A 20,698-nucleotide genomic window follows, 5' to 3' on the forward strand; every position below is an offset into this window, starting at 1 on the left:
GCAGCATTGGGGGTTGCACAGAAATTGCTACGATTAGGAGGTGCCTCTGGCATAAAGATCTAAAACCAGCAGCATATGCCCAGTTGTTAAAAGGAGATTAAAACAACCTTTGCACCACCCAAAAAGAGGACATAAAGGGGAGCATTCCCCCCAAGCCAGGGAGAGGAGATGGGAGCTTCTTTCTTTTAATATCCCTTGAATATTCCTGTTATCCAGGGTGTCAAAAGCAATAGGGTGAAGTGAGTTATTACGGTAACCTCTACAACTCCACAGTGTCAGAGCGTGGCTAGACTTCAAGCTGGGGGTGTAATGCCCAGCTCAAGGAGAGACAGTGGTGCTGTCATCCAGCTAATGCACTAAAAATAGAAGGTAGCCTTGCCCTTGGCAGCATGAGCTGTGGGATGGTCTAGGGCAGTGGTTCTCAAATTTTTGTACAGGTGACCCCCTTCACACAGCAAGCCTCTCAATGTGATCCCCTTGGCTTATAAATTTTTTTTAATATATATTTAACACCATTATAAATGCTGGAGGCAAAGCAGTGTTTGGGGTGGAGGCTGACAGCTCGTAACCCCCCCATGTAATAACCTTGCAACCCACTGAGGGGTCCCCCCCTAGTTTGAGAACCCCTGGTCTAGGGTCTCCAATGGGCACATATTCGAGGCAAGTTCAGGAGCTCGGCTCGGGGTGGGCGATTTGTGTGTGTGTGTCTGTGTGTGCGTGTGTGCGTGCACAGGGCTAGGATCAGGACCTTAGGGTGGGGAGGTGCAGCCAGTGCACAGGGCCAGGATCAGGTACCCTGGGTGAGGCATTGATGCTGGAACTCAGGGTGCTCTTGCACCCCTGGCTTGGTTTCCATCATATACAGGGTTTACAGTTTGGGCCAATGGCTCTCAGCACCCGCACTGTACAAATTATTCCATCACCCCTCCGGTGGGGGCAAGGGGTGATCGGGGTCCCAGGCTGGGGGATGCAGAAGGGCAGGCTCAGGGGCTGTAGGAACGGGTGGAGGGGGCAGGGGCTGGGGGAGGGGCAGAGGGGCAGGATCAGGGGCTGTGGGGCGAGGCAGAGGGGGAGATCAGGGGCTGTAGGGGGCAGAGGGGCAGGATCAGGGGCTGTAGGGGAGGGCACGGGCAGGCCAGGGGCTGTAAGGGGGCAGGGGCAAGGATCAGGGGATGGGGGGAGGGGCAATATCCTAGGCTTCCTCCACGTGCTCTCGCCTCTCTCTGCTGTGCCCTTGTGTGGAGGAGGGAAGTGGGTTCGAAAGGCGCCTGCGCAGCTGCCTGTCCTGGCCGCCGAGCCGGGGCAGGAGAGGAGCTCGCCGGCGGGCAGGTCTCGCGAGATGTGACTGTGTCGCGCAGGGGGCGGGGCGTGCGGGCCGTAGTGTATCGGTTGAATGTCTCAGTGTTCGAGAAGGGCCCGGTCGGGCAGCACGTGGGGACAGCGCGGCTCGCGGGGAGCGGCCGGGGGGTGGGCTGGGCACGGTGCGCACTAGGTCTCTGCACCGGGGGCGGCGAGCACCGGACGGATCGTGAGTATCGGCCCGGGCGGCCGCGTTCTCCGGGAGATGAGGGGGTGAGGGCGGGCCGGGCTCCCCGGCCCCGGTGAGAGCAGCGGGCCGGGCTGGGAGCTGCGGGGGCTGAGCCGCCGAGTAGTTTGGGTTTCCCGCTGAGCGGTGACGGGCAGGCGCCGGCGTGGTAGGCAGCTGTCAGCTCTCGAGAGGGAGCCTCCCCCCCGTGTGCTGCCAGACCGCGCCCGGGGTCTCCCCTTCCCTGCTGCCCCATGTGATGCCAGACAGGCCCCCCCAGCCCTTGGGTCACCCCTTCCCTGCTGCCAGACAGGCCCCACCTGGGGTCTCCCCTACTGCCACGTGTGCTGCCAGCCCCTCCTCTCCCACCTGCCTGGGGTCATCCCTTCCCTGTTGCCCACTTGGGGCCCCTCTCCCTTATATACTGTCCGATTCTGTTGGCTATATCTCCCCACTTCTGGGAGTGCAGCCCCCTGGAGCTCCAGGCTCCCTGGCTTGTTGCGAATTTGTCCCCAGCTGCTCCTTGACTGGGGTGCAGTCAGCCCTTACTGGCCAGCATGGTGCTTATAAGGGGGCATTAAATGGCTCTTCTTCCCCGTTGTATCCCTGTTCCTAAACTCTCTCCCACATATATACTGTAAGGGGGGAAATCGATGTTGCATGGTTGTTCCTATTCCCCTCTGTCTGGGTGTGGCCTGCTTGGCTTTCCCTTTTCTGGACTCTTGGTAGCAGGTTTTGGCTTTACCACTGTAAATGGGGCAGGAGGTAGCCTGATTGCATGGTGTGTGGGTGCTGAGAGTTAATTGCATGGTGTAAGTTTCCCACCCAGGTAGCTGTGTTGTCAGTGAGTCTGGCATTGTTGTAGCCAGGATGTTTTATTAACTGTCTTTATTTCACCCTAAGAGAGTGAGGTTGGTGTCAGGTTTGAAAAACCCCCCTGGCCCCATAACAGGCTGTGTGTATAGTGACCCCTTGACCCTTGCTATTTATGCACCGTCTCTGTGGGATTGCATACCTGCAACAGTGAAAGGGGCTGGCAGTGCTGATTTAAAAGGTTAGGATGAGAGGGCCTCCCCTTACAGTCCGTGCCTTTATCTCTGGGAGCTAGAGGGCGTCAAGATACTTTCTTGACCCCTAGCCTGTTGGGATTTGCAGAGAAATGGCTCGAACTCCTTTTTCCCAAGGTCACTCTCCCTTGTATAGGTTTACTGTTTCAAAGGTCGTGTATACCCAGACTGAACAGGTAGTGTGCTGCAGGAAGCAACCTGAGCACCACAGCAGGTCTAGCTAGCAGAGGGCTCAATACAATAGTTTGTTCCCTTGTTCTGAACAACTGGTGTAGGTCACCTCTTTCTGCTCCTGAGCAGGGGCTGGTGTTAAATGGTAACTTCAGGAATGTCGCTCGTCTTCTCGTTGCCAAGTCTGTGCACTTGGCTTGGGCTCCTTTGATCCCAGATCAGCTCCCTGTACTTGTTTCAACCTGAAACAGAGTGCTTCTGGGTCTCCTGGCACAGCCTTACTGAGGGAAGATGAGGGACTGGGCAGGCATGTACCTGCTGCTGTTGTAGATGTGACACAGCTTTCTAACCCACGCCGTCTGGCTTGATGGCGCTTAAATTAGCGAACGAATCAGTGTGCAATCCCAGTCAGGTCTTGCTTGGCTTCATCCATGGCTATTGACCAATGGCTTTTGGGTTTGCTCCTTGGTAAGAGTTGCAGTGTGCACAAATCAAATGAGAAGTGCACTAGCCCAGAGCACATGGAGATACTTCCCACTTAAAGCCAAAAAGCAAGCACCTTTAAACTGCATGGCCAAAAGAAATAGGGGGTGAAATCCTGATCCCATTGAAGTCCATGGTGAAATTTCCATTGGATTCATTAGTCAGGATTTACCCGCTGGTCTGCTTGAGAACTGATTCATATCTGAGTAAATTATAGTTTGGGTTTTTGTTTTAAATCATTGCAGAGCTACTACAATTTGTTAAAAGGCAGCTGGAATGCTGTGATGTGAACTACATGAGTCTCTGATCTGTAAAATTGGTGAGTAGGTAGATGAGACTCAGATGAAGTGCAACATGCCATAGCTGTCTTAGGTGCTGGATTCAGAGTTTCCTGCCAATATGTAGATCTGTTTCTGTAATATCCAGAGGGAATCTTTCATTTTTCAGTATCTGTGTGCGTTAAGCCAGTTAAAGACAGTAGTTAATGCCAATGAAGTCCTAGCTCTCCATGTTTTGTTGAGGAAATACTAGCTGTAGACTCTCAGAAACGCATTATACAGACCAAGAGTCCTGTGAGAGTCAGTGCATGGTGTGATTTCATGTCGGCTGGGAGCTCTGTTGCAACAACTTAAAAACAAAAGTGAGGGTTGACAGATGTGTTAGGTGTGGGTTTACTAGTGCAGACTAGTCCTGTCTCTTTTGTTTGTACAGCACCCAGCATAATGGGGCCCTCTAGGCACTACCAGAGAGTAAACAGAAACTATAATTACCTGACTCTTCTCACACTTCTACGACCTTTACCTGCTTATAAGGCCAATATGTAGCTAGAGGATGCAGTGAGCAAGAGAGGAATTATATTGCAGCACAATCCAGCGGTATTTTATTAGCCTGCTTGCCATGTTTCTTTCAACTCACAGGTAAAAATATAAACTTGAGTTTTTTCTAGCGTCGTCATGAGTTTTGAACAAGTAGATTTGTGCCTGAAATGGTAAACATTCATGGCAGTTTCGCAAAGTGTAGGAAGCAGCTGCCCTCCTCAGTAGAGAAGACACAGTATCTGTAGCGATGTGTAATTGGGGAGTCTCTTTCCCCCCACAAGAAAGCTTCATACCAACCAATCCATAGTAATATGAAATAACACAGAATAAGTGTGCTTAGGGTGACCAGATAGCAACTGTGAAAAAACAGGGGGTAATAGGTGCCTATATCAGAAAAAGTCCCAAAAAATGGGACTGTCCGTATAAAAAATGGGACATCTGGTCACCCTAGGTGTGCTGTACCATAGGCTGTATTGTTAAGGAAGAATCAAGGACAGCAGAATTAAAGTAACTTACATGCTTTGACTTTCAATGTTTCTAGGGGTTGGCTGACTTTATGCTGCTGCTCTAACACCTGCTAGGTGTTATCAGAATGCTGTGAACTTTGTCTCAGGGGAAAGGAAAGGACTTGTTGCTGAGGAAGGTGGTAGCAAGAGAACTAATTTCATATTTCTCCTGTTTGTTTTGTGTCTGTGAATGATCTACAGAGTTACAGCCAAGCAAGCCTGCAGAGTGAAATGAGAAGTAAAGCATATGACCTGCAGGAGCATGGCACGATTACTCCAGGAGGACAGTCTGCCTTTTCCTCAGTAGAGAATGGGTCTTGGCAGTTAGAGCAAGGGATTTAGAGCTGGGCATTCCAAGGACATGTGTACACGATGGATGCTGCGACTATGTCTCTGTAGCGCCCATAATGTATGTGTTTCCTATTGCAAAGGAAAGGGTTTTTCCATCACTGTAGGTAATCCACCTCTCTGAGTGGCTGTGGAATTCTTCCATCCACCTAGCTGCATCTGCTTCAGGGGTTCTCAGATTTCATTGCATCACGATCCCCTTCTGATAACAAAAATCACTACACGATCCCAGGAACAGGGACTGAAGCCTGAGTCCATCCAAGTCCTACTGCCCCCAGGGGTGGGGGGGAGGGAATTCCAAAGCCTGGTGGGGCCCAAGGGCTTCTGCCCCAGGCAAGGGGCCTGTAACCTAAGCCCTGCCACCCAGGGTGGTGGGGCTCGGGCATTGGCTCTGGGCCCCAGCAATTTGTCAGCCCTGGTGACCCCATTAATATGGGGTTGCAACCCATTTTGGGTTTGAGAGCCATTGGTCCCACAGTTTGAGAGCCATTGGTCTACATCATCTGGGATGGGGTTGGCCTAGCTACAGCACTCAGGATGGTGAATTTTTCACACACCCGGGCACCATAGCTGTGTTGACATAACTTTTAAGTGTAGACCAGGCCTTAGTTCTGTTCACGGCTCTGTAACTGGGTTACTATGATCCTTGTCACCCCCATTCCAACCTTGGGCTCTAGCAGGCATTGGTCCTTCCAGCCCTTCCCAACGGATTGGGAGGGCACTCTGCAGAAGGTTCTGCTTGTTGGCTGGATCAGAAGAGTGGCCCTGAAGCAGATTAAATTTAGGCTGTTTATCCAAAAGTCCCGTCTCTGGAGGACCCTAGTATATGTGAGCCTTTCCAGTGGGTGGTGCTTCTCTGGAGGTGTTACAACCTGAGTGAATTTGTCTAATCAACCCCCAATTTTCTTAATTCCTGGAGGGCTCTGGTCACCCTCCTCCAGGAAATTCCATACAGGCCCCGACCCACAGTGATACCTAAATGTATTACAGCAAGGTATTGCAGGAAATTGCTGCATCTGTCTTATTATCCTCTACTCCAGTCTACAGATTTCAAGATACCACTTCCTATCCTGGCACCAACCCTCTCATTCTCTAGCTAGGTAAAGAGCAGTTTCCATTTCCTGTGTTGTGTTATTGAGCACTGTTGATGCTTTTCTTCAGCATGCTTTTAAAAATCCTCACATGATTCTGAAGCTTGTGAATGGATCAAGATGACAGCCCTGGAGACTGAAATCTTGTAATCACAGCACAGGCAGCGTCAGGACTGGCTTCCTCCTGACCATTCACCATTGCCAATGCTATGCCTCTCCTTTGGCTTTTACGAGTTGAAGGAGATCTCAGACTCCATGTCCATTCAGTTTCTGGTGTTTGCTCCAGGTGGCCAGCTTGACTGGATAAGCTTCTGGGGGCTGGGAACTGCTGACTGTGTTTGTACAGCATCTAGCACAGTAAGACCTTGGCCCTCTGGCTCTGCGACAATACAGTAACTCCTCCCTTAATGTCGTCCCAGTTAACGGTGTTTCCTTGTTATGTTGCTGATCAATTAGGGAAGGTGCTCGTTTAAAGTTGCACAATGCTCCCTTATAACATCATTTGGCAGTTGCCTGCTTTGTCGACTGCTTGCAGGAAGAGCAGCCTGTTGAAGCTACCTGGTGTGGGCTTGGAATCAGAGTGGACCGGCAGCCCCCCATCAGCTCCCCGTGCCCCTAAGTTCCCTGTGTGGCGGCTGCCTAGCAGGCTATCAATTACTGTGTGTGTCTGTCTGTTTGCCATGCTGTCTTCCCTCCCTCCATTCTGCCTTGTAGAGTGTGAGGCTACATTAACAACGTGTTAACCCTTGAGGGCTCAGCTGACTGCTACTTCATCATTTAGCAGTAAGGCATTCTCTGGGAAGTATCCCACCCTCTGACTTCACCACCTCAACCAAGCTTCACAATCATCATTGCTGTGTACACTATTAAATTTTGTTTAAAACGTATACTGTGTATGTGTGTATGTATGTGTGTATATAAAAAAATCTTTTGTCTGGTGAAAGGTTCCACAGAAAGTTTTAACAACCCCCTTACATTAATTACATTACATTAATTCTTATGGGGAAATTGGATTTGCTTAGTCGTTTCGCTTAAAGTTACATTTTTCAGGAACGTAATTACAATGTTAAGCAAGGAGTTACTGTGTAGCTATTGTCCCAGTGAAAACCAGAGCTCCATTGTGCTGGGTTCTGAGCAAACATATAAAGGAATCAGTCCCAAACCTTTCTGGACACGCTTTTTTTTTCTTCTTCAACATTTTGATTCTGTAGTTATTTGGTGCATCACAAAGATTTCAACTCTGTAACGGTTTCTTCTTATGGAATCACAGGACTGGAAGAGGCCCCGAGAGGTCTTCTAGTCCAGTCTCCTGCACTCAAGGCAGATTAAGTGTTATCTAGACTAGTGCTTCTCAACCTGTGGGCCATGTGCGGCCCTGTTAGCGCACAGATGTGGTCCAGCTGTGTGCTTAAAAAGAAAAAAAAAATCTGGGTCCCGGCTGCCTGGCCCTGTGCGTGGCGGGGTCCTGTGCCCGGGGCTGTGATCCTGGTCTCTCTCTCTCTCTCTGAAGGAGTCTCTGGGCAGGGGTTACTGGACATAGGGGTTTGTCACAGGGTTTAGTGAGGCTGACAATGATAAATAAGTTTAGAACCACTGATCTAGACGATGCCTAACAAGTGTTTGTCTAACCTGTTCTTAAAAATTTCTAATGACAAAGATTCTGCAACCTGCCTAGGCAATTTATTCCAGTGCTTAACTATCCTGACAGTTAGGAAGTTTCTACTAATGTCCAGCTTAAGCCTCCCTTGCTGCAATTTAAGCCCATTGCTTCTTGTCCTATCCTCAGATGTTAAGGTGAACAATTTTTCTCTCTCCTCCTTGTAAAAACCTTTTATGTACTTGAAAACTGTTATCATGTCTCCCCTCAGTCTTCTCTTCTCCAAAATAAAACCCAGTTTTTTCAGTCTTCCATCATAGGTCATGTTTTCTAGACCTTTAATAAAGTCCTCTCTGGACTTTCTCCAATTTGTCCACATCTTTCCTGAAATGTGGTACCCATAACTGGGCACAATATGCCAGTTGAGGCCTAACCAGCACGGAGTAGAGCAGAAGAATTACTTCTCATGTCTTGCTTACAACACTCCTGCTAATACATCCCAGAATGATGTTCTGATTGGTGTTTTTTTGTTTTTTTGTTTTTTGGCAACAGGGTTCCACTGTTGACTCATATTTAGCTTGTGGTTCACTATGACCCACATATCCCTTTCTGCAGTGCTCCTTCCTAGGCAGTCATTTCCCATTTTGTAAGAGTACAACTGATTGATCCTTCCTAAGTGGAGCACTTTGCATTTGTCTTTACTAAACTTCATCCTGTTTACCTCAGACCATTTCTCCAATTTATTTAGAAGGATAAAACTTTCACAACTGCCTAAGTGACTGTCACTTTTGAAAATGTTACCCTAAGGTGCTTCTTTCATGTGAAAAGTGATTTCAATGGACTTTTGTCTTTAAAAACATTATTTTTAAATGATGCATCTGAATTTATCTGCAGCTCTCATCCTTGTGTTTTTTCTCTAGCATGACCCATTTACTTATTAAGATATTTTTGACATCTCCAAAACTCCTGGATAAACAGGCTGGTAGCGTGTACCCTGAAGGACTCTTAACAGTCTCCACTAGTAATGAAATAATTAGACTTGAAGCACTACCTTCTAGACTTGCTGTTAATACCTGCTGATCTAAATGTAAGCATTCTGTGACACTTCTCAGTAATACAGCCAATTACAGTTTCAAAAGTGACTACTGATGTTAGATGCCCATCTTGAGACACCTTACAGGATCCGGATTTTCACTGTGGGTGCTCGGCACTTAATACAAATGAGGCCCTTTTAATTTGTTTCATGTGGGGAGCCTGCAAATTGAGAAGCCCCAAATCACTAGTTGCTTCTGAAAACTTATGCTTTTTTCATATGTGTTTTTGACAATGATAGAAAAAAAACAACCCCTAGGCCTTATTATGTTCCATTATGTGGGTTCTGTTTAATTTTTCACTGTCGCAGCAAAATTTCCTGCTGTGCATAGAAGATGGGTACTCCTTCATGGGGCCATGCATCACCATTAGCAAGGTTAGAACTTGCCTTTTGGTGACTGATCCAAACAGTTCCTCAAAGAACAGATCTGAACAGATGCGACGTGAGACTACCTTTAGCACTGCTACCACCATTCCTTCCTGGCTGTATGGCTGAGAAACATAACATCTAGTAGAACTGAATAGGTGATTTCCAGTGTATACATGGCAGTAGTCTTGTGCTCCATGTGGGTTGCTTATGCGTGTCCCTAGCGTTCCATAGGTGCTGTTTGTAAATTAGCAACTTGGCGTGTCCCTGGAGCCTCTTAAAATTGGTTGAAAATGTATTCCCATCAGTACCATGTCTGCGAAACCTTCTCTTAAAAGGGTGACGTTTTTAATGTGGTATACTTGCTTTGGAATTCTGGACCCCATTGACGTAAATGGGAGTTCTGCTATGAACTTCAGTGGGGCTTTCAGTCCTTCTTAGCACTCTGTCCACAGCATCTGCTGTGCAAGTTTTTTGTTGGAATGTAACCAGTGATCTTTCGCAGGAGGTGAGGGTGTCCAGCACTCTGCAGGATGAAAGGATGGCCTGAGGGCTAACACGCGGGCCTGGGATTAAAGAGCATTGGCGCTGCCACAGATTTCCTGCGTGACCATAGGCAATTGCATAATTGCTTCGTGCCTCCATTTCCCTGTTTGTAAAATGGGTCTGATGATACTTTTTCTCCTTGCTTTCATCTTACCCATGTAGATTACAAGCTTCTCAGAATAAGCAGCATCTTACTATGTGTCTGTACAGCCTCTGGGCAGAGTCCGTCCCTTGCTGATTCTATCTCTGAAGCAGGGAATGTGACTTCTTGCAAGGAACCTGTTCCCTCTCCATTCTATACTGTGATGTTTTGCTTCCTCTTCCTGGCCTGCCCGAATGCAGCATGCTTTTGTTTCCACAAGCACTTGACATCGTTCCCTTCCCTGCAGTGCTGCTTTCAGAGAGCGAAGTGCTGCTTTTAGTCTTTTCTCTTCTGAAGGGGATTAGTTGAGTGTTCGTTTCAAATAGCTGTTTGGCAAGGACTTGTTGCTGTGCAGTGCGTATGCTAAGTAGCTCTTGATGTTGCTCTTTGCAGTTACCTGTTCGCCTGGCAAGGTTGCCACTTGTGATCAAGGCCTGCAGCATCCTTTCCCAACATTTGAGTGCGCGGAGGGGGAGGGGGGGGGGACGGGGGACATCTGCTGCTGGTGCTCTGCTCCCTGAATGTTGTTCTGTGTGCTTTCCTCTTCCTATTTTGCTTTTATTCATCAGGCTTTATTTGCACAGTAGGGGAAAAGTGCACTGCAGAGACAGTGTGGTCTCCAAATTTGGGTGTAGTGTGTATGTACTCATGCAAACTCACATTCTGTTTGTGGAAACTGATACATTTGACACCTGTTTGACTTCCTTGAGAAATTATTTGTTTAAACCATTCTCCTGTTTGTAAACTAAACATTGTAGCATCTTGAGTGCCTGCCTGAACCAGCGTCTGTCAAAGTCATTGGAAGAGCTTAGGTGGGGCAAGGAGCAAGCCAAGTGCATCAGTCCTGGAAACTGACTCCTCTTCTCCAAGCTGAATGGAAGCGCCGGAAAGAAACAACGTGGCTGTTGGGTTTTAGAAATAGTTTCGGTCTTAAAGAGTTGTTAGCAATACTGGTAAAGCAACTATTTTTAACCCATGTAAGCACAATGCTGCCTCCTTAATCTCTTGCAAAGCACTTTAACAGGAAGTTAAATTGTGATACGTAGGCCAGGTCTGTGCTAGGGACTTCCATCGGGGTGTGGAAAATCCGTGTAGACTGTGCTATGTCGACGGGGCACAAGTACTGCCTCTCGGGGAGATGGATTAACTGTGCCAACAGGAGAAGCTACAGTGGCACAGCTGCAGCATTGTATGTGAAGACACACCCCTAATTACAGCCTTATCTGTTAGTGGCTGGAGATGGACCTTCAAAGAGAACTGCAGTTACAAAACAAAGTAGCCAGGAAATTCTGTCTTGCAGTGATTTGGTGGGTTGTTTTTTTTTTTTTACAAAACTTGTAAAGTATGGAAATGTGTATTTAATGTCACTCAGACAATCTTAGTCTTTCTCATTGCCCTCACACCAGCCCAGCATTGGGAGCTAGCTTTGCGCAAATCCTCTGCAGTGTCCACTTGGCCTTAACAGTTTAGGTTAAGTCCAAATGTGGGACATCTTGCTAATCCATGTGGTCTAACATCTCTCTTCGTTGGTCCTGGACTGCGGCGGTCATGGCATCCAGTCCCAAGCAGGGATCTTTTACCAAACTAGCTAGCTGAACACCAGACTGCATCACAGCAGTGACATCCCCACAGAGAAGGCCGAGGCCTTTCAGGCAGCAGAAGGCCTGCAGCAGTCTTGTGTAGGGACGCAGGTGGAACGGACATGTCTGGAGCCTGTGCGATGGCTTCATTCCAAAGCTAGGCTGGTATAGAAGAGTGGCTTGCGAGGGAGCCCTTTTGACTTGGATGCAGAGGTCAGGAATCTGAGCAGAGAGGTGGGAACGGGCTCACAGGCAGAGTAAGGCCATTGGAGGGTGCTGGGCTAGGGGTGACTTTCATTCCCCAGTCAAGGCACCAGCCTAAAACAGGAGTACTCTGGATTCAAGCAGTTTCCCTGAGTTTTCCCCCTAATGATGTTGCAGGAAATGCATAACTCCAAAGGTAAGATGGTTTGCGTTTGTCTGGGCTCAGCTTTCTTAGGGCGAGTCTACCTTGCAAATGCAGCGTCTGCACTGCTGTAGAGTTTTGATGAAGATGTTCTAAGCCGGGGTAGGCAACTTACAGCACGCATGCCAAAGGCGGCACATGAGCTGATTTTTTTCAGTGGCACTCACACTGCCTGGGTCCTGGCCACTGTCCGGGGGGCTCTGCATTTTAATTTAATTTTAAATGAAGTGTCTTAAGCATTTAAAAAGCCTTATTTACTTTACATACAACAACAGTTTAGTTATATGTTATAGACTTATAGAAAGAGACCTTCTAAAAATGTTAAAAATTTATTACTGGCGCCTGAAACCTTAAATTAGAGTGACTAAGTGAAGACTTGGCACACCACTTCTGAAAGGTTGTCGACCCCTGCTCTAAGCTGATGGACCCATTGGCTTAGTTATTCCATGAGAGGCGGTAGCTTCTCCTGTCAGTATAGCTCTCCTGCAGACATAGCGCTGTCTACACGGAGTTTAAGATCAGTATAACTGTCGCTTAGGGGAGTGGATTTTTCACATCCCTGAGTGACACAGTTATATTAAAGTAAGTGCCCAGTGTAGAGCTAGGCTTCACCAACTGGAAACAGTGGAGAAAGTTCTGGCTAACCCACTGCAAGACTTTTTTGTTTTAGGTATGCTCTGCATAGTTTTTGAACAAAGGAGCTGGCAAATTAATGCCCACAAGTTGGGAGTAGTGGAGGGGTGTGTCTTTCAGATTCACTTCTGTTAAAGGAGCTCATGATCCTAAAAAAACCCTGCCCCAATAGCTGTGGTTAAAGCAGTGAAGAATTATCTATACTGCCCTCTCATGTGACTACCAGAGTGGCTCTGAGTCACTGGTTGAGTTGAGCTAATGCAGGAGTTGTAAATAATGAAGCAATCTGTTGAGATCGGATGAAATAGGGATCTCGATATAGGGATGAAATAGGGACCTCGCTATAGGAAGGTGATACAATCGGTAGAGGAGGAGGGAGCCTGGCAGTATGATGGGGTTAATGTTATGAGCATGTGAACTGTGAAGTTATTGCATAGTGGGAGGAGTCCACTCATTGATGTGGTTACATCCACACACTTGCAGGGGGTGCTGTAGCAAGTAAATGGTGAAAGGGTTAATGTTTGTGGGGTGCTATTTGCATATGTGTAAGCTTTGCAGCTTGTAAAGACACTTGTAGCAAAGCTGCAGCTGGTCTATTCTGATACTTCACTTTAAACCATCGCTTTTTTCAGATGTCTATAAAGAAACTGCTCTGAACTCATCTGCTCTGGCCTAAAAGTGGTGCACGCAGTCCTAATTCACAGGTGCTGCTGCTCTGATACCTAGGGCCATCTCTACACTATGGGTGCTATAACAGACTGCTACTGCCTTGCAGCTATGTTGCTGTAGCGTAGACACTGCTTACATGATAAAGGCTGTGAAATTAAATGTTAATACAGCCAGATATACCAGTGTAGCAGATTTAAATGCAGATGAAGGGAGTGGGGTGTAGTATGATCAGCCCCTAGACCTTACACTAGACCTTCACTTCTCTGTGCCTCAGTTTCTTCCTCTGAAAAATAGTTCTGATAATTCTTACTAACTTCAGGGGTTTGGGGGTTTCTTCTTCACAGAGCATGCTGATTGTTGGATGAAAGGTGCTGTGATGTGTTGATCATTCTTCACGTGCTGAAAGCTCATGTTGGCTTTGCTATAGCAAACCACGCACTTCATGTTAACGAGGTTTTGGCAAAGGAATGGTGAGGGAATGTCTCTTGCAGCCCTCTTCTGCTGCTACTTAGATTTGGGGATGAAAGTGTCTATGAAGCAGGAATCTTTGGTGCTTTATAGCAATTTGAATTCTAACTCTTTTATATTCAGGTAATTCAGAGGTTTATCTGATTGCAATTTAATTTCTTTTTTAAATGCCCCAGTCTGAGGTCTTGTCTGACCAGACCTTTCCTCCCCTGAATTTTGATAGCTTGATAGTCAACTTGTGTTTTATAAGCTCACAACTGTGGGTGTCTTCACTTTAAGTGCACACAGGAGGATGTACTAGAACAATGGGGGCAGGAAGGATGGGGAGAGGAGTCCTGACTGGGGTGGGCATTCCGCAACTGATTCTGTAGTTTAGGTTCAGAGGGAAGACTTAACTCAAGGTGCTGTTGCAACCTGAATCCAAGGATGCTACAGATCCCTGTGTTAGCACCTCATCCTTCCCTTGGTTGTCCTCTGGCCAGTTTCTTGTGCTGCCTGCCTTTGTGGGACTGCTTGTCCCTCAGCGTTTAGCCTGCTTTAGCAGTGCTGTGGTTATGTGCCTCTGAAAGCAGAAGTTAGGCAGTACTTCCGGTGAGAGTTTGAATATACAGATGGTCCCTGTAAGCCAGGGGTAATGAATTATTTTTGGTCAAGGTTCAGCCTCCAGAGAAAATAATATAAAAATAACAATAATGATAATTAAATAAAAAGACTTCATGGTCCGTTCAAAAGCATCTGGAGGTCCAGATTTGGCCAGTGATACGCCTATTGATTACCCCTGCTGTAAGTCATACGTCTGTCCTTGGTACCCAGCGAAAGGGTTGGTACAGATGCCTAGCTCCATCTCATGCTTTGATCTGCCAGGGGAACTGTGACTGGCTGACACTGAAGTGGGGCAGGGCTGAAGTTTTTTTGATGGCTACTTCTTTGTACTAGTCAATCTTGTTGTCTTAATTTACCCTTAGCAACTGTGAGGACTGAAGGCCCCTCCATCAGATTTTGTCATCTGCTGTTCCTGTGTGGCTTATGAGGCAGAGCATGTGCTATTGGCTATTTTTAGTGTGGAAAATTTCAAGAGCCCATGTGAGCCAGTTGAGTGTAAGTGTAACTGTACCAGTCCTGTCCAGCACTCCTTCACCTGGGCAGTATTATTTCTTCAGTGCCGTATTCCACATCCCCAATGCTGCAGTACTAGGCCATAATACAATTGTGCATTTTATAGGGAGGAGTGTCACCTTGCCAATGAAGCATGGGACTCAGTCGGGAGATCTGGGTTCTGTTTCCAGCCCTGTGGCTGGCTTGCTTTGTGACCTAGGCACTCAAGTAACCAGTCTGTGCCTCAGTTTCCTTTCCCCCTGCGTTATGGAATATTAATGTCCATAAAATGCTGTGATGGAAAGAGCTCTGAGTACAAAATATTGCGAGGCAGAGAATGAACACAGTAGCAGTTCTCCAGGAACGTATTCCGATGTCTGGAGCTATTGACTCTCTTGAGTAACACGTTTAAAAACAAATCGTGATTTGTAAAGTTGAAGGAGGCTGGTTAAGGGAAGCTTTGAAAATCAGCTGGAGTAAACTTTTGCTGGGTTTCTCCTTCTCAAACCTTAAGACTGAATTCTCTGGCCTGCCTGTAAACCTCGTACTGTTAACATTTCAAGCCATATAAGGATTTGTATATAAAGGATTGTTTATTCTGGCTAGGGAGCAGCAGCAACTTAAAACATTAATCATGTCTAAGACCCTGACATAAGCAAGTGGAATGAGTCTGTGGTCCTCTGCTTGTTCTTTAAGATAGGACAATGTTTGTTTACAAATGCCATGCCCAGCTCCCATGGTCCAGCAAACCCACTCTTCTGCTGAGCAGTTAAAAGTGGATTGCTTGTGCATCACAGCTGGCATACAAAACTCAGGGCGCCAAATTCTTCCTTCACTGTCTATTTAAGGTGACATCTGTTGGTGTTATACTGTCACCTGGCCAACTCAGTGTTTAAATGCCTGTTTCTATTTTGTATTGAGCCTGTGGCTTTTATAAAATTCTCTAGACTAGGAAAACTTGGGTCCCTCGTTACTCTGGTTTAACCCTAGTGCCAGCCGACAGCTCTCACTGAAACTAAAGGCATAACAGTGAAATCGCACATCTTCACGGGGAACATTTGCTGAAGCAGTAGTCCCACTGTGAATGAAAAATCACTGAGTTAAGTTCCCAAGTCACTGAAATGATGAAAGTTATCAGTGTTCTATACCACAACACTTATATTTTTAGGGGTCTTATTTACCAAGCCCTGGGCTCAGGATGTTTTCCCTGCAGCTGTTACTGCTGTCACAAAGCAGTGCAGAATTGCAGGGCACTGTTCTGTGCTCGTGCAGTTGGTGCCACTTCATAGGGAATGGGCTAATAGAGCAGTCTGTTTAATCAGGAAGGCTCACTGGGGATGTACTTATGCAAGCATATGTAACAGTGCTTTAATTTAGGCCTGTGGTACACCCAGGAGGCAGCTTGTGTGGTGGTTCTGCATTAATTATAATGCATAACTTAAGCATACAGCGAATGAACTTCATGGACTGATTACAATGCACTATTGTGCTGTACAGTGGAGGCTTGAACTTTTCTTAGGAGTATGGAGGCTTTATCCTTTCCACTTTAAAAGTGCATGGAAAAACTAAAAGCCTTAAACTTATTTTTTTAGTGAGTTGAGGTTATTTGAGCCTGCAGAACGTGAATCTACAGCTTGAAAAGATGTAATGTTGGTTAGCTGGAACATCTTATCTTCAGCAGAGTAAGTCCTGCTAATCAAGCTGTGCTGGGCAACTGGGAAGCCACTGTGGTTTCTCCCACTCGACCCCCCATGAGGTTTCTAGCTTAAATCAGGCAGGTACAGTGCGTGCAGCTGGTTCTACAAAAGAATTCCTTATGTAATTGAAGAAAGCACTTACCCCAGCGGCTTGATGGAGTGGAGATGTTACTGTGCTGCTTAATTGATGGCTGTGGTCACTTGTGCTTCAGTGGTTTGGAATAAAAAAAGGCATTGTAGACTTCATTGTCCCTGTGTCCCGAGTGTCACTTAGTGCTGATTATAGTGTCTTAACTGTGGAGGCAAAGGCAGGGATTGTACAGTAGGAAAATCCAACTGAAATCCTAACCAGTCTCCAGTTGAGTCTGGATAAAGAAGTTCAGTATAAGTACAGGGGATGGAAAGTGTTTTGGAAATCCTGGATCGGATTTTTTTACGTGACTGGTGATTTTTGCCAGGCTTGCCCCTTCAAAAGGGCCTGATGATCAGAGTATCTGAGGACCTCACAACTTTAATATATTTACCTTCTTAGTCCCCCTGTGAGGCTCTCTGTGTTTTTTAAAAACCGGGTCCCTTTAAATCAGTAGTCGCTTTTGACATATCTGTTCCTTGTGTTTACATTAACACCAACTCTTTTCCAGTTCAGGGTGAGAATGAACATGGCCGATAGAGACTGCCATGGTGTTTTCTTCTTCTCTAGTTCAAGAAAATATGTGCTTCTAAAAAAGAGGTGTAACACCAGCCAACACCAAACTCTTCTCCAGTGAGCCATTCCCACTGTAGTAAAATTTACAGTCCCCATAAAAACAGTGTTTACTTCTGTCACTCATTGGCAGAGACTTCTGGGGTCTGTCTAGATGAAAGTTCTTAATGTAGCCAAAGACACCCTGTCGTGCTTTAAATCCTGCTCAGTGCAAAGGTAAAGTGTGAGAATGGGCTTTAGCTAGGCAGTATTATTATAATGGACAATGGTTTAGCCAACTCAACCTTCCAGCTGTGTAGATTTTTGTCTGTTAAGGAAAGGCATGTCCGCCCTGCCTTTTTATAACTCAAACAACATTGGCAAAGGAACAGCATGACAGTCAAAGCATGTGGCATGAGTCTCTCTTTGGATTGTAAGTGTCTGGCATGAAGTCACGAGGCCTCGAATCAGAAAGTGGAGGCTCAGCTTTCCAAAAAGTCAGAGGAATAAGAGGCAGCACTTCCATCAAAGCTGCGCCCAAAGCAGCCAAGCTGAAAGCTTTTTAAAGAGATCTTCTTAGGGAATATTAAGATCACTTTACCCTAAGGTTTTATAGGTACAGTGCAAGACTGCTGTTATCATGTAGTCTAAGTTTGAAACACTAAAGCCTTGTCTTTACTGGGGATAGGGGAAAAGGGGTTCGCTAAGTAAAGGCAGTTGGTAACTTTCACTTGATTAGCAAACACTTGGCTCCCCTGTGGTCTTTAACTTGACTTGCTAACTTGTGTGAAAACTACAAGCTGCCTTGTCTCTTACCTAGTTAAGCGCACACCTCCAGTAATATTGCTGCATTACAGAGGGGTGTTTGGGAGGAGGAGTTAGGAAGCATCATGGGCTTCCCCCTGGGGACTTACGTTCAAGTCCAGGTCTGGCTTGCCAGACCCTGGCAGGGTAAAGTAGCTAGAAAGGGAGCAGATTGTCTGAATCGTAGTCCAGTGTCCCCGGGTGGCAGGCTACCCAGCAGTATTACAGTGGGAGGAAGCTGTCTCCCTGTCCAAGCTGCTACGGGAATTGAAGAGAGAAGGGATGGTAAAAACAAACAAACAAACTGCCCTCTGTTTGGGCCAGGAAGAATTGCCCTGTTCTGTGCAATCTTTTATAACTGAACAACCAGGCATATACGTTGCTTGTGGGAGAGGGCAGGGCATATACATTGCTTGTGGGGGGTTGGTTTGGTGTTTTTGCAGGCCTAATGCAGTGAGTCACTTGGAATGTCAAAGCTGCTTGTGTCAACTTAAATTTGCTGCACTGATTAAGGTAAATAATGGTGCTGGAGGGAGCGGTTCAATCTAGAACTTGCAAGGAAGGGAACTCCTTTAGTGAGGATATCCCACGGGGCTGTGCAGCCCCCGCAGCTGAGGGACTGGCTAGCTGAAAGGGCCGTTCAGTGACTCCCTAGTTACCAATGTTGTGATCCCAGATCAGCAGCCTCTCTGCCTTAGCAGCAGGCGGAGTGTGTGTGGGAGGGGGGGAATGCCATACTGTGAATGCAGCAGAGTGGATTAGCAGCTCACATGACCTTGAAATTTGTTAATGTGCTGAAATGAATCCAGAGCAGAGCCTGCCTTTCTCCAAGTAGCATTCTGATGCAGGGAATAGGAGGTAACCCTCCACGTGCCTTCTTGCTTACTGGTTTCTCTTTATAGACGTGAAAGCACACGCCTAAGCTGCTCCTACTCTCAAAAGTAAGTCTTTGGTAATAAAAAAAACCCTTGCAATTAACTGATGCTGTATCTAGCTCAGCAGAAAATGTTTTCATGTCCTGGATTCCAGCCCTGGGGTGTGTTTGTACAACATCCAAACAATGCGCTCTGGAAATAGCTGAATGCAGTGCTGGTGAAAGACTGTAGCCTGGGAGGCTGATGTCCTGGGTCCCTCCTCAGAAGGAGCAGAGTGACTTTCACTCCTGCCAACACTGTGCGTTAAACTTGACCTGGAGACACTATACCTCTAGGAGTAGAGGGGAGCTGCTTTCCCAGGTCCTGGCCTTGTTGCTGACGCTTCCAATGAGGTTGCTGCCTCAGCCAGTAAGTGGGGTGTCTCTTTGCTTGTGTTTTGGAAGCAGGCTGAGGCCACCAGTTCATGACACCAAACAGCTACTGGCTAGCAACAGGTCTTGGCTGCTACTGGTTTAAACCAGTGACCCAGAGGCAAGAGACTCTGTATCCCATTGCCAAAACTCAAAGCCAGCCGCTTTGCAGAGTGGAGGTCTTGGCCCCCTTGTTAATGATAGAAAGGCTGTAACTCCGCCAGGAAGTGCGGAGATCATACTACTGCTTTGGCCTCAGTACACTTCGCCATGGCAGGAAATCCGTGCTTCCAGGAGGTGTAGTTGACTTATGCCTTCTCAGGGTGAATTAGGGACACTTGGAGTTGCCTTGATGTGTTTTGTCCCTTTAAATCAGTCTCATGACACTAATGTAAATATAGCTGGTAATTTAAAAAAAGAAAAAACTCACAGTACTGTCCCCAGCCTAATCTCAGTCCCTGTTAAGACAGAATGATGAAACTTTTACACTCCCCCGTCTCCCCAGTTCAGTTTCTTCAAATGTTAATCTCCAAAGCATCGATTCTCCTTCAGGGGCACGGAGAGAGACTGTATTTCCTGCTAATTTATTCATACTGTAACCACACTTAGAGGAGCGTTTCCTAGTGATGCAAAGGAAATCTCCTTTGTCTTTTTCAGTAGGCCCTTTCACTGTAGTATTTGAGCACTGACTCATCACCAGGCAGGCCAGCCTCATGGGATGGGTTTTTTTTAAAGATGTCACCAAGGAGAACCCAGTCGGGGAGAGATTCGGATTCCTGCTGTACATTTATTCCTAAAGTGATCTATCCCTACATCTGGTGGGAGGCGGGGGGGATACATATAGCTAGAATAAAGCTATTCTAGGATGTAAGTTTTTTCCCTTCTCTAGTTAAATAACCTGCTTTGTGTTTGAATTTCAGTGCACTACTAGTCTGAAAATGTTTAAGCAGATATTCACTTCCGGGGAAGAATATATAGGGATTTCCATGCTGGATCAGCCCAACACTTCAGTTAGCTATCCTGTCTCTGATAGTGCCCAGTACCCAATGCTCCAGACAAAGGTGCATGAAACCCAGGTTAGGAAATAACCTGCCCTGAATTCCATTAGAGATTGGTTTGAATCCTAAAGCATGAGAGTTTATATCTGTTGTGAAACTCTTGTTTTTAAACTGTGGCTTTAATCCTTGCTACCATATCTCTGGAGGTTCCTGTTAGCCATGCTGATCTTCTGGTAGGTCCGAGCTCTTGGCCTCAGTGATAGCATGGACTTTGTTAGTGGCCTTTGCTTCCACGTTTTGAAATCCAAAATTGTTGACTGAGTATCTACAATATGGCAGTGTTAAATTAACCAGCTGGGGAATCTGTATGACTCCACCTCCTTCAAGAAGTGCAATATTCCTGAAACTCTTTGCTTCCAGGGGGCTGCCTGAATACTAATTGCTGTAATGGGATGGCATTCTGGAAACTTCAGCTACAAGGCAGCGTAACGTGCCTTGGCCATTCAGACCACTCTGCTATCCTCCCATAGTCATGCTCATCTAATATTGTAGGTCCTACTCATTCTCTTGTGGGTGAGTTTCTCTAAAACTAATTTACCATAATTAAAACCGTGTGCTGATTAACTTG

At 46.6% G+C, this 20,698-nt stretch overlaps 1 protein-coding gene across 1 annotated transcript in view; it reads left to right on the top strand.

Moving 5' to 3' along the window:
• The first annotated feature begins 1,350 nt into the window (after positions 1-1,350).
• Positions 1,351-20,698, top strand: part of AKAP1 (A-kinase anchoring protein 1) — a 41,057-nt gene continuing 21,709 nt past the window's right edge. The window contains exon 1 of the mRNA XM_032779399.2: positions 1,351-1,528. The gene's annotated coding sequence lies outside the window, so the exon portion shown is untranslated. The remainder of the gene's footprint in view (positions 1,529-20,698) is intronic.

This window comes from Chelonoidis abingdonii, chromosome 20 (assembly GCF_003597395.2).
Source record: "Chelonoidis abingdonii isolate Lonesome George chromosome 20, CheloAbing_2.0, whole genome shotgun sequence".
Lineage (NCBI taxonomy): Eukaryota > Metazoa > Chordata > Testudines > Testudinidae > Chelonoidis > Chelonoidis abingdonii.